A 7,866-nucleotide genomic window follows, 5' to 3' on the forward strand; every position below is an offset into this window, starting at 1 on the left:
ACTTCAAGCTAATATTTTTTATATCTACTTTATGTGACATCTTGTCTATGACAAAGACTGACTGTTTTTATATTGACATATTTTACTAAACTTTGATTTGGAATATTTCTCTTTTTTCTACTGTTATTCTTTAAATTTCAGTAACAAATGTGAATTACTTAGTCATTTTTGTTGAAAGGGGAACTTGTTAAAGTAGATATTTATCCACCATGCAGTCACAATTTTAAATTCAATTAAACTCCAATTCAGTCGAGATAAGCATTCCTGTCATTTCCAATCTGGGTTTTTCTCTCTCAGAAAAATCATGTGCACAGGCCTGTCATAGTCACAGACCTTGAGAAGACAACAGGCACCCAGAGGGTGCTCTCCCTTTCTAATTCTCACCTTCCGGTCTCTAATATCGCCCAGATTGGGAACTAAAAAGCTATGCCCTACTTCAAAGCCTTTTATATATGTAACGACTGAAGCAATCTTCCTTCCAGGCTTCCAACTCTAAATTTCAAAAATCCCTAGATCACACATTGTCTGTCCAACTCTACTTTTGCCTGCTCTGTGAACATTCCATGATTCCTCAGACAGATATACTCAATATCTTCATTTATCCAATTTTATTTAACAATTCTCTATGATGCTCTCCAGAACAAGTTTAACACAGCAATCTTAATCTGCTCCTTAAATTGCGAACTCCTTGAGGTTAGGGACTGTGTCTCGTTTTTCTTTATATTCTCTATACTTTTAGCACAATAGAATATTGTACTTATAAGGAATTTCATTTAATTAAATTAAGCAAATATCCAACTTTAATCATTATTTCTGCTTCTAACCTGCAACTGAAATCCTGTTTCCATCACAATTCTAGGTAACAGAATCACTTTCTTCCAAGAATAAGATATGGATACTGGTGGCAAGAATATTGGACTTCTGGAAGGAATAAATGGAAAGCAAGTTGTTTTTTTAATCACTAATAGGACTACATTTAGAAAAAAGAAACTTGAACAGCAGTTTTGGTGACACAAAATCTGGATATTTTATATTTTTAGCTGTATATTGATTAGTAGGATTAATAGACTAGTTTTTCAAACATTATGTCATTGGGAAAGTCATTCCAAGCTTCAACTACCTGGCTGACACTGTATTTTTGGAATAAAATACATTCCTAGTAACAAACTTATAATAATAAAAAACAACTGGCACTGTCAACAGCACAACTCGCAATCAATCCTAGAAGTGTATTCTTTTCATTTCTCAGTTTAGTTGATACACTGAGCTATATACAATGATAGATCTTTTTCAAATTTTATGATCCATCTTGAGTAGAAGGTTTTGTAGTGTTGTCAGGTATAAGAGTTATGTATACTCCACAAATATTTGTCATATCACAGAAAGCTTCAACTTAGGAAGGAGTGTATAACTTTTCTTGCTCTGTGTAATCCCACTGAGTTGCCATGTTTCATGTTTCGACAGTAACTATAACTGAAAAGGCAGAGCAATAGAAAGATAACAGCGAACATCCAGAAATGTTATTTTACAATATGGAATTTGTTAGTCTACAATTTCCACTGTAGGCTTAAAAATGAGAGAAAAACATTTTCAGTACATTTTTAATATTTATCACTAAATTTACTCCAACAGAAGAATTTCCCCATTGCACAAATCTAGAAGGAATTTGTTTTCAAAAACTGCAAGTTTGTTATTTAATAAAATACTCTTCCATAAAAAGAATTAAGTTCTGATATGTGATAAAACATGGATGAACCTTGAAAACATTATGCTAAATGAAATAGTCCAGACAAAAAAAAAGGACAAATGTTGTGTGATTCCACTTATATGAAATATCCAAAAGAGGCAACTTAATAGAAAAAGAAAAAAGGTTAGAGGTGACCAGAAGCTGTGGAGATGAGGGAATTGGGGAGTTAGTTACTGCATAATGATTACAGAGTTTCAAGTTGATGAAAAAGTTGATAATAGATAGTGATGATGCTTGTACAACATTGTGAATATAATTAATGCCATTGAATTGTACACTTAAAAATGTTAAAAATGGCAAATTTTAGGTTACATATTTTACCACAAGAGATACCCTGAAGAAATTTCAATTCGTGGTCTGTGACAAGGCCAAAAGACAGGAAAGGATACAAATGAATTTGGAACAGAAAGGGTCAGAAATTCTTTTCCCACTGCATTCTGTTCAAAGGATCTCTCCCAACCCCCCAAATAAGGTGAGAACCATAGTGTAAGGGAGAAAAAAAGACATCCAAAACAGGGCAACTGAACTAAAGAGGAAAAAAAGACTGCGACTTGCTCCCAGGGACTGGAGAAAATTTATGAAGAAGGCAAAATCCATCAGTGTCCCATTAATTATCTTCTTCATATTCCTCTTCTTCCCCCTCATCATCATCTTCATCTTTCTCATCTTCATCCTCATCCCTTCTTCATCAATATCTTCCAAACCTTCATCATCATCATCCTTATCTTTTTCTCATTCCCTTCTTCATTGTCCAAGTCAGGAGCCAATTAGTACTGTAATGGATTTGGCCAAATACCATCTTTGATGACTTGTCCTAACTCATCTGTACCTGCATCAGAAAAGTTCCCTGGTTCCTCATGCTGTCCCTTCCTGCTGGCTTTATTCTGCACTGGCCTTTAATGTTTGTCAAATCCGTTCCAGATTTCCAGTGGAGTTTGGAAAAGGATTGCCACTCTCATTCACATGAAATTCTTTGGACAGACTTTATGTTCAAAGTAAGGATTTTCATAAAAATAAAAATCTATTCTGTAACCTGATTTAATATCTTCAAATCCTGACACTTCAACTCTTTTCAAACAATGCAGTGCCTCTTCATCCTCTTCTCCAACCGTTGTAGTCACTTGTGGATGGCTGACAAAGGTTGTTATCCCAAAATTTGGGTTGGGTGATCAATTATGACCTCTTCTGAAAAAAAATTGTTTATTTCTGTCCTACTTTCTAAATCTCCTCACATGCTTGTTCATTAAGTCTGTCTATTTCACTTTGTACTCCATCAACATGTTTAATTTGTTTCTGTTACTACAAGGAACAAAAGAACTTATACTAGAGACAATTACTCTGTGTGTGTGCTGCAGATTGTTATCCTACTTTCTGTACCTAGGGAAGCAGTAGAAAGGTCTTTTATAGAGATGCCTTCTGAAATTATTTAATAAAGAGGTCACTGACAAATTGGGCCAGATTGCAGGATACTAAATGTTTCGCCATGTTTTTCTAGTCTAATTCCAATAGTTTTCTTTAAGCTATCTTTCTTTATTTCAAGTTTCTCTTCCTAGTTCATGCTTCCTGAAGAAAACTCAGCAAAAAGCAGAAGGGGTTTCCTCCTTAGCCAAGCTAGAACTCAAAGAAATGAAATCTGCCAGTGTTTGGGTATTTTCTGTGTTAAAATCATCCAAGCACACCCAATTTTCATTCTCAGAGGCATTTCTAAGTGTAATAAGGTGATATAATTACATGATACTAAAGTTGCATTCGTTCATTCAAGTGCAAACAGGTAGTGTGGTGGAGAATTGCTGATACTTCTGTTACAAGATTCCAGGGCAGGAGGAATAGGGGAAACTGAGACAGGAAAAGTAGAACAAGGCCAAACAGTGTGAGTAATTTGCAGCTGGCCTGCAAATAATAAACCACTATCGTCCCCAGCCAAGGACACTCTAAGAGCAAACATTTAAAGACTTCCTTAATTAGAGTGCAGAAAGGGAGGGGGAAAGGAGAATGGGGAAAAAAAGAGCAAATTTACTCCCTTACAGAGAAGCCAGCAGTCTTGGGACTTGGCAAGATAAAGTTGCCAGGATTCTGGGAAGACCACAAGAAAACTCTGAGACTTAATCTGTATGGAGATACTCAGCAACAGAATCTTTGAAACCTATAGCCAGGACGGTGTGTGACTCCTCGAACTTGCTCCAGACATTCGCTTTTCCGGATTAGCCAGCAAAGCCCATCTGTGCTCCAAGCCAGAGGAAATAAGATCAATTTGCCTTTACAAAAAAAGTGCATGCTTTAATTGATCCAGCTGGAACAATTATCCTAAAAGATAAATGCATGACCCAGTCGGCCCCAGATATTAGGAGAAAACTACAGAAATCAGGAATGGGACCAGCTATCCCAATGGGAGAGCTGTTAGAAGTAGCCTCCTCGGTATTTCACAGCAGGGGTTGAGAGGAAGAAGAGAGGAGAAACACAAGAAGAAAAGACAGGCCCGGTTTCTGGCTGCCTTGCAGGGGCAGAAGCTGATGGTGCCATAGACAGGGGAACCTGAAAGTACTCCTACCAGCACTTGCTGTAAAAGCGGGCAGCCCAGACCCTGGAAAAAGGACTGCCCTAAGAGGGGGCCACCTCAAAAACCGTGCCCCTTCTGCTACAAGTCTGGTCACTGGGAGAGGGACTGTCTCAAGGGCCAGAGGGCGCCTGGACCAGAACCTGTCCGCACAATGGCCTTAAACTGAAGGACCCCTACGCTCCAGCTGGCTCCCACTAAGAACATCATCATTGAGGGGACGGAGCCAAGGGTAACTCTTGAAGTGGCAGGAAGGCCCCTTAACTTTCTTTTAGAGCTGCCTCCTTTGTGCTAACTTCCTACTAAGGATCTCTCTCTTCTGTCAGCAGTATTATACAGTGGTGGATAGAAAACCCAAGGCAAAGTACTTTACACCACTTTAAACTGCCTGTGGAGAGCAGCTACTTTTGTGCACCAATTCCTAGTTATGACAGAATGTCCCACCCCCTTGTTAGGGAGAGGTATTCTAAACAAAGTCAAAACCTTAGTTATTTTTTTTTTTCAGTAGGCACCAAGAGTCCCATTCCAATTATGACTTATAAAAAGAGGGGTAGCTGAAATAGATATAGATATAAACCAGGAGCTTAACCCCCAAGTCTGGCCACGGGAACTCCAAGACGAGCCCAAAGAGCAAAACTAGCCATGATCGGGTTAAAGGACCCAAATAAATTTCCAAACAAGCGGCAATATCATACAAATCTAGGAAGCAAGGGAAGGCCTACAAAAGGTTATTACAACATTCCTTGGTCATGGAGGCCCTGACTCAAGCTCCTGCCTTGAGTGTGCCCACCTTTGGAAAACCTTTCCAATTGTATGTTACTGAGAGGCAGGGTATTGCCTTAGGGGCCCTGACACAGGTCTTGGGACCTGCCAAGAGACCAATTGGCTACTTCTTAAAAGAATTGGGATACAGTAGCCAGGGGCTGGCCCCATGGTCTCAGGGTAGTCACAGCAGCTGCCTTGCTCTCAGAGGAAGCTTTATAAATATCCCTGGGACAAGAAATTACTCCATACACCTCTCATCAAATGGGGCCTTTATGAAAAAACCAAGGGGCCCTATTGGCTCACCAATAATTGCATTCTACAATATCAAGTCACCCTAATTGAAAATCCTCAAGTGAAAATAGATAACTGTACAGTTCTGAATCCAGCCACCCCAATGCCTATATCCAATTCAAAAACAGAACATAACTGTTGTGAAGTCATAGGTCAGGTCTGCGAGCAGACCAGATCTCAAAGACCAACCTCTTCTAAATCGAGATGAGGTTTGGTTTTCAGATGAAGTAGTTTTATAAAGGAAGGAACATGCTATGTAGGATATGCCATAGTATCCTTACGTGAAGTAATAGAGGTCCAAGCTTTACCACCCAGAACCTCAGCTCAGCTGGTAGAGTTAATAGCTCTCACAAGGGCTTTGGAATTAGGGAAATAAAAAAGACTAAATACATACACTGACTCTAAATATGCATTTTTAAAACTGTATGCCCATGCAGCTATTTGGAAGGAAAGGGGATACTTAAATGCCAAACACAGCCCAATAAAATATGAAAAAATATATCTTACAGCTCCTTGAAGCAATACAATTGCCCAAGGAGATAGCAGTAATACACTGTCCGGGGCACCAGAGGGGCACAGATGAAATTGCAGTAGGAAATAAGTTTGCCGATCACACTGCCAGGACCACACCCACGGAAAAGAGCCCTGTATCAGGGGCTTTAATGCCCTTAAAAAATTTAAATAGCCTTGTACCCCAGTACACTAAGGAGGAAATAGACTGGGCTGATCAACATGGGCATATCAAAGATGAAAGGGGGTGGTAACTTCTCCAGAATATGCAAAGTTATCAAAGGCTTACATGATAACTGCCACTGGTTAAAGATAAACTAATACAATTATGTTCACACCTATTTACCAGCAAGGGTTATAGAAAACTACCCATTAGATAAAACAAGGCTTTAATTTCTGTACTTTATTTAAATATATTTTATTGATTTTTCACAGAGAGGAAGGGAGAGGAACAGAAAGTCAGAAACATCAATGAGAGAGAAACATCGACCAGCTGCCTCCTGCACACCCCCTACTGGGGATGTGCCCACAACCAAGGTACATGCCCTTGACCGGAATCGAACCTGGGACCCTTGAGTCCGCAGGCCGACGCTCTATCCACTGAGCCAAACCGGTTAGGGCTAATTTCTGTACTTTAAATAATGCTCAGGGGTCAAGATAGCCTCCTCCCTTAATGGAGTCAACACAGAAGAGATGAGCTTACCCAGGAGAGGACTGGCAGCTGGATTTTACTCAAGAGTTTAAATATCTATTGGTTTTTATAGACAACTTTACAGGGTGGGTTGAGGTGTTTCACACCAGGACAGAAAAGGCCCAGGAAGTGATTAAAGTATTACTAAAAAAGCTTTTGTCATGATTTGGAATTCCTAGATCTTTACAATGGTCCAGCTTTCACTTCACAAAAAAGCCAACAGGTTGGCAAAATTCTAGGCGTCACCTAGCATTCACAGACCTGATCTATGACTTTACAACAGTTATGTTCTGTTTTTGAATTGGAGGCCTCGGTCACTAGGCAAGGTCAAAAGAGCAAACCAGACTCTAAAGAGGGCCATAACAAAACTATGCCAGGAGACCCACCAGAACTGGTTCCAAATGCTCCCAAAAGCACTAATAAGGTGAGAATTAGTCCAACCCCACTCTTGGGATTAAGCCCATATGAAACCCTATATGGAAGGCCCTTCCTTAGTACTGATCTCCTGTTAGATGAGGAGCTAAATCAAGTCATAAAATTTGTCACCCCATTAGCCAACTTCAAATGGGCTATTCAAAAACTGGAATAGAATCAGTGTCTCCCACCACCACAACCCCTTTATATGAACCAGGAACCCAAATTTTCATTATAAAAACACACACACACACACACACACCAAAAAACAAAAACGAACAAACAAAAAAACAACAACATGGAAAGAGGGGTCTCCTATAGCTCAGCTCACCCCTAACTGGAAAGGACACTATCCAGTCATCCTCTACACTCCCACAGCAGTTAAGATTCCAGGTGTACCAGATGAATTCGCTGTTCCAGGGTAAAGCCTTATCATCCAATTGGCAGAGGGCAGGCCCAATCCCTAGGGGCAGCCCCTGGTCGGGCTCAGAGCAGGGCCGATTGGGGAGTTGGGGCGCCGCCCCCTGTCATGCACAGAGCAGGGCGGATCGGGAGGTTGCGATGCCACCCTCAGTCACACTCAGGGTAGGGCTCATTGGGGGGTTGGGGCACCGCCCCCTGTCACACTCAAGGCAGGGTCGATGGGGAGGTTGTGACGCCACCCCCTGTCACTCACAGAGCAGGGCCGATGAGGGGGTTGTGAAGCTCCCCCCGTTCACGCACAGAGCGGGGCCGATCAGGGGGTTGAGGAGCCCCCCCCCCTCCCCCCCCTCCCTCCGTTGACTCACAGACCACTGGGGTGGAAAGGCACAAGCTGGCATTTTAAAGGTGGGGAAACTGAGGCTGCGGGGAAGTGAGGCACGAGCCCCCCCACACCCTCACACCCCAACCCTG

At 41.1% G+C, this 7,866-nt stretch overlaps 1 pseudogene; it reads right to left on the minus strand.

The window, feature by feature from the left end:
- Nucleotides 1-2,354: 2,354 nt before the first annotated feature.
- The window catches only part of LOC102425784, a 10,315-nt pseudogene continuing 4,803 nt past the window's right edge, over nt 2,355-7,866 (minus strand).

Source organism: Myotis lucifugus, unplaced genomic scaffold (assembly GCF_000147115.1).
Source record: "Myotis lucifugus unplaced genomic scaffold, Myoluc2.0 scaffold_161, whole genome shotgun sequence".
NCBI lineage: Eukaryota > Metazoa > Chordata > Mammalia > Chiroptera > Vespertilionidae > Myotis > Myotis lucifugus.